This window comes from Papaver somniferum, unplaced genomic scaffold (assembly GCF_003573695.1).
Source record: "Papaver somniferum cultivar HN1 unplaced genomic scaffold, ASM357369v1 unplaced-scaffold_35, whole genome shotgun sequence".
NCBI classification, from domain to species: Eukaryota; Viridiplantae; Streptophyta; class Magnoliopsida; order Ranunculales; family Papaveraceae; genus Papaver; species Papaver somniferum.
In genome coordinates this window covers 6,430,214-6,436,615 of record NW_020645971.1, presented here as the reverse complement: position 1 = coordinate 6,436,615, position 6,402 = coordinate 6,430,214, and the positions used below count along the sequence as shown (strand labels likewise).

Genomic DNA, 6,402 nt, shown 5'->3' with positions numbered 1-6,402 from the left:
TGGGTGCAAGATGGTAACACATAAGACGTATGTTGTGGCAGCACAACTTAGTGTGCTCATTTTTGTCCGTACAAAACCAAAATCATGTTTAATACCAACTTTATTTAAATTGAGATTTTATGTTCTGCTATTGCTTACTTTTTTGCAGACATATTTTTGGGCAAATGCTTTTTGCGAGCACTCAAATTTATCTTAAGTTGCATTTCATGGACAAGCAGTTATTTGTTTAATAGATAGAATTTTACATGTAATGAGTATTATGTTGATCTTCTTTTGAACTTTGAAGGTTTAATTAGTAAAGATATAGTCAATTTCTTAATTAGTAAATTTATGAACATATAGTCGATCTTGCATGTTTGCGGTCTTTATACAAGTACAGTTATACCACGTTCCTGTAGAGGCGAAATACACTTCCTTTCGACAGCAGATGTAATTATGTTGTTTATGAAGGAATTTTTATAGCGTTGTATTTATAATTGTATGTTTCACCTGTCATTTTGTTGCGACACCAATGAGTGAGTTATACCGTTTTCTTCAGGTCGGACTGTGCAGCATTTCAAATTATGCACATTAATATGAGCCCGTCCTTTTAGATATTTTCATTAAGATCCCTACTAAGAGGGAAAATACCGGATTGAAAAACAATAGAATTATCAATAAACAACAAATAAAAAGGCCACATAACTCCATAAAAATATAATGTACATTTATTATTAGACTTGTGACTATGGTTAATAGATTATGTATAAAATATTTTTAATTTGCCTGATTTTATTAGTTTTCCTAATTATATTTTCCTATTTTTGTTATTATTTTTTTTTTCTTGCCAGGAACTTTAAATACCATCAAAACCTCTAAAATATACTTACCGCTACAAAATATTTGAGCCCCAATGCTGCACTTTTATTAATTGACTACTATCAATATTATCATTTTTAGTAATTAAATATTTTTATTGTTTATTTTTCTCTATTTCATTATTCAAGTTTTGAATCCGAAGTTCACTAGCATCAAAACATACTTTTCTCTACACAATTTAGGACCGTGTAACGCACGGGTGCCAAAACTAGTATATATATATATATATATAGTTATTTTATACACTCTTTCTTTTCTCTATGTAGAAATCTCACTCTTCGGACATTTGGGTTCTAGTTGAAGTGTAAGGATTTCTGAAATCTTTTGAAGGTATACCTGATTGTTTGTCCTTGTCATCTCGTTTGAATCGCTACTCTTTATACTAAAGGGGTTTAAGTTTTAAAAACATATGCATTCTGCTACACTTTAAAATTTTCTTGTTGGGGTTTCTATATTGGACCCTAATACATATTCTCTATCTCTCAATTGTATAAACCCATAAACACATACAAGAAACATCTATTATTGTGGTTGTTTAATACATTATCTGATGAATTATAATAACTCAACCTCTTGGAATGAGATCTTTCCAGAACCGAGTGTACAATGTTGTTTTTAACTTAAAAGGAATTTTTATGTTAATTTATTTGGGTTTGTGGAGTTCAACAGAACTGAGTACAATCGAGATGAAGCTGTGAATGGTTAGGTTATTTAATGAAGTTGTGTATGATTAGTTTATTTAATTTCCTATAAACAAAGAACCATCTTTTTCCAGTTTCCCTTTTATTTGATTCAGGATTCAGAACACGTAATTCTTCTTTGTTCTTTAGAGTTCGACAGTGTAAAGAAGGAAATGATTCAACTTAACTTTGAAAATGCTTATTTGCACCCCTCCGTGTTGGGAACTCATTCTCGTCCGCACCGCTGGTTGAGAGGCAGGTGCAAATGGGGTATGACTAGTTGACATTGTCATGGACAAATAGTTATATCTTCTTACTGAAATGAAGCAAGCAAACAAACTAACCGAAAAGGCATTCTCCCAAGGAAATCGTGTTGTCGATTTCTGGTTCGTAGGAACAAAAGTGTAGGACTTGAATGTTTTGTTGATATATGAAGTAGTGTTTCTTCGAGTGTCGTGTTTACTTTTAACTGTTTAGTTGTTCGTTTTTTTCCGGCACATTTCATTTAGAGCGGTGGTTTACCTTGAACAACTCATATGAAAGTTAAATTCTTTCCATTTCTTAAAATCGGGGAGTAGGGTTCAAGGCCAAAGTTGAATCAGATGGCAGGTTGTTGTTTCTGAAATTGGGTTACAGTCACGAGGTTGAACTGTCTGTTCCACCAGCAGTTCGTGTGTTCTGCATTAAACCTAGCATAGTTTGCTGCACTGGATTAGACAAGCAAAGAGTATACCAATTCACTGTTGTAGTTCGTAGTTGTAAACCTCCTGAAGCCTACAAAGGAAAGGGAATAATGTATAATGATGAAATTATTAAGAAGGGGAAGAAGTCCAAATAATTGTGCCAAGTTGTGCCTTACTGTCTTAGATTAGAGACATTTTGTTGTGGCATTTGTGCCAAGGTGCATAGAGAGATCTTACGCCCTTCTTATAGAGGTTTTTTTTGAAGTCCATCATTTGTTTCATTTCGTTCATATCTAACACCTTTATAATCTTAAGTCATATGAGTCCCAACGTTGCACGGTGAGCGTCACCCGCTCCTCTCCAAATTCATTCTCTCTTTTCTAATTTTACGTCATGTCATTCCTAATTTTGCTCTTCTCCCTCTCATGTCACTCACCATCTAAACTTGAAAACTTTCGTTATAAAAGAAAAGACAAAAAAGTTCTTACTCATAAAATTTCCGGAAAAAAAATCCAGCTAACCTAAAAAAAATTAAAAAACTTAAAACATCACCTAACCTAATCTACATTGGGCCAATGGCGCCTCTCCGTCTCCCTATTCTCTCTACTCTCTTCTCTCTTATGGGACCTTACACGACCAAGAGAGTTCTCCTTCTTCCTGTTTCCTCCGGCAAGAAAACTTGATAAAATTTTAATCACTTGAACTTTACATTGCAGTTTGTTGATTTCGCTCAGGATTTTTACTTTGTGTTGTTGGAGGCAAAACCGTATCAGAGGAATAGAGAAACCATAGAATTATATTTTTAGTTTTGTTCGTCTTTTTTCTTCCCGATTGTTTGATTCAAGTTTATGCGGGTTGTTAGTTTGGTTTATTAGGGATTTCTTCCTTTTATTATATGTTGGTATGATTCTTGCTATTTCTCAGCACTTTGTGAAAAAGCGGGGGTACAACAACTTCACTCAATATTTCGATTAGCAATCTGTATGGAACAAACTCCAATATACTTTCAAGAGAATCAACTAGACTCAATCTTAATAAAGTGTATCAAAGAGTTATATCTATCTTTCTCGATTCAATTCTTACTCAAGCAAATAGTAATCTGGGAGTCTAATTGAATACAAGAGAAATCACTTGAACGGTACCAAAGACCAATGTTCAAGTATCAATCAATTTCAATCAACAACCAAAGGTCGGATTTCCAGTTGATTGATTCTAACGCACAACCTGTGATATTTCAATTATATAACAAAATATAATGTGGAATAGAAATAACACAGACACCAGAATTTTGTTAACGAGGAAACCGCAAATGCAGAAAAACCCCAGGACCTAGTCCAGATTGAACACACATTGTATTAAGCCGCTACAGACACTAGCCTACTACAAACTAACTTCGGTCTGGACTGTAGTTGAACCCCAATCAATCTCACACTGATCCAAGGCACAATTGCGCTTCTTACCTCTCTGATCCCAGCAGGATACTACGCACTTGATTCCCTTAGCTGATCTCACCCACAAATAAGAGTTGCTACGACCCAAAGTCAAAGACTTTAATAAACAAATATGTATCACACAGAAAAGTCTACGGTAATAGATAAATCTGTCTCCCACAGAAATACCTACGAGTTTTTGTTCCGTCTTTTGATAAATCAAGGTGAACAGGAACCAATTGATAACCCAGACTTGTATTCCCGAAGAACATCCTAGTATTATCAATCACCCCACAATAATCTTAATCGACGTGGCGAAAGAAGATATTGTGGAATCACAAACGATGAGACGAAGATGTTTGTGATTACTTTTCTATCTTTCCTATCGGAGATAAAGATCTCAAGCCAATTGTTACGATCGTACTCAAAACGATAGAATATGCAAGATCAGATCATACAACTACGATAAAGTAGTATCGGTCTGGCTTCACAATCCCCATGAAGTCTTTAAGTCGTTAACCTGGTTTTTAAAAAGAAACCAAAGGTTAAAGGAGAATCGACTCTAGTTAATACAACTAGTATCACACAGTAGGTGTGGGGATTAGGTTTCCCAGTTGCTAGAGTTCTCCCTTATATAGTCTTTCAAATCAGGGTTTGCAATCAATATTAGCTTGATAACAAAGCATTCAATATTCACCGTTAGATGAAAACATGATTATATTCAAGCTAATATCTTTCAACCGTTGGATCGAAAACTTAGCTTGTTACACACAAATGAAATGTACTATTTTGGTTTATGTAACCGTACCCAAACATGAACATTTGTTGGTTCAACAATAGTTAATCAAATGGTTATCCATATGAGCTTTCATATCAAGTCTTGACATTCCATGGAAAACACCAATTTGGAAGCCACTAGACTTGATATTCCATGATTTTTCCACACTTGAAATATGATGGATTCCACCATAAGACTTGATCTTGGGTAGTCAAGTGCAGTATCGTCCATAATAGGCACGCTGCACACTTTATTAGCTACCATTTTCTGTAACAATTGTCGTTAAGTATAATGCGCCCGGTGTGTAGCACATGCATAATACAAAAGTGCATCGCAATAGGGTGGGGGTGAAGTAACGCCACATCAAATCAAAAATCCTAAGCGACGCGACAGGGCGAGGCGAAGCCGGGCCACACCAAATCAAATCGGGACGAAGCCAGGAGAGGCGAAGACGAGCTTTACCAAATCAAATCGGGACGGGGTGAGGCAAAGCCTAAGCCGAGCTTTACCAAATCAAATCGCGCGGAGCGGGGTGAGGCGAAGCCAAACTTTCTCAAATCAAAAATATGGTTCAAAGAAAAAGATGCACGATACATAGCACGGGCATACAATCTAGTTTTGATGAATAGGAGAACAAGTATAATTGTGGATATAGAGATTGATTATTTTAGTAATGAGATATTGTTCTCTTCCAAAGAGAGTTTTCACTGCAGTCCCGTTTCTTTTATTTTTGTAATTTTGAATTGTTGTACTCCAAGTAAAATATTTAAAATGTCGGGTTTTTTACTTCACTTTTTTATTTTTTTGTTTAAAAATGCATCAATTTCAAAATAAAAATTGTTTTTCTGGTAAGCCACATTTTTATATTACTGATTCCAAAATGAAGAAAAACATCACTAGGTAAACTCCAACTGGTAGTAATCAGACCCTCACTCTGGACATCATCATAAAACTGAATTCAAAATGGAGTTTACCGTCAATTGGTGCATCTGGTAGTAAAGTGGCCCTCTATTATACAAAGCAGGCAACTACATATATCTTGTCTTTGATAAATGAACAATTTTGGTGACTAAACAAAAGGTTTCACCAGTTTGCCACCCCCACTTATCCTATTTGCCACCCTCATAAATTCCGATCCATATTTCTCATATTTGCCACCTATATAGTTTTCAATAATCCTGAATACTATCTTTTCATTTTTTATTTACACCCAACAACCTAGCAACTAAACAAAAAAACAACCCAAGTTATAAATAATTTTTCTTCTCCATCTCCACTGGTGGCATGGCCACCTTCTTCTATTCCATCTCCACTACCGGCCAACTTCAATCACCGCCGACAGACCACCGCCACCATCGTCTTTTTTTTCTTCAATATTTTTAAGAAATCGCTTCTACTTTTCACCATTTGATTTTAAAGATATTTTAAAAGGACATACCTCGAGACTGTTTAGATTAAATGATGCCGCCTCTTTTGATCCACTCCCCCAGTGGCGGAGCTAGGGGTTGGCTAACCCTGGCTCCCCCCACCACCACCCATTTTTGTTATTAACCATTCAAGCACCCTCCATTTTATCTTATATTTATTCCTTAGTCCACAAATATTTAGCATTTACCCTCCCAGATTTTTATAGAATTATTTTTAGTCCCCCTACATAAAATTTTCTGGCTCCGTCACTGGACTCCTCGAAACAAAAAAATTATGGAAAAGGAAGTTCACACTTGAAGTCATCGGTTTCTGGACGACTAGAGTGCTCTTAACTTCTTATATAACTTGATAATCAACCCATCAGTCGATTAAATACTTTCGTAATCCATCGACATACTAAGTAATATATTCATAATTAAACGGGGTTATAAGTTATGATTGATGGCTTTTTGATGAAGAGAAGATTAGTGAAGAAGATAAATAAGGGTGGTAATAGATGTTTTGCAGGTGGTAAATAGGAAAAAGTAAAACTAAAAAGTAAAATT

At 35.3% G+C, this 6,402-nt stretch overlaps 1 pseudogene; it reads left to right on the top strand.

Annotated features, from left to right (window-relative positions):
- The first annotated feature begins 2,074 nt into the window (after positions 1-2,074).
- LOC113342216 lies at positions 2,075-2,376 on the top strand (annotated as a pseudogene).
- The last annotated feature ends 4,026 nt before the right edge of the window (positions 2,377-6,402 follow it).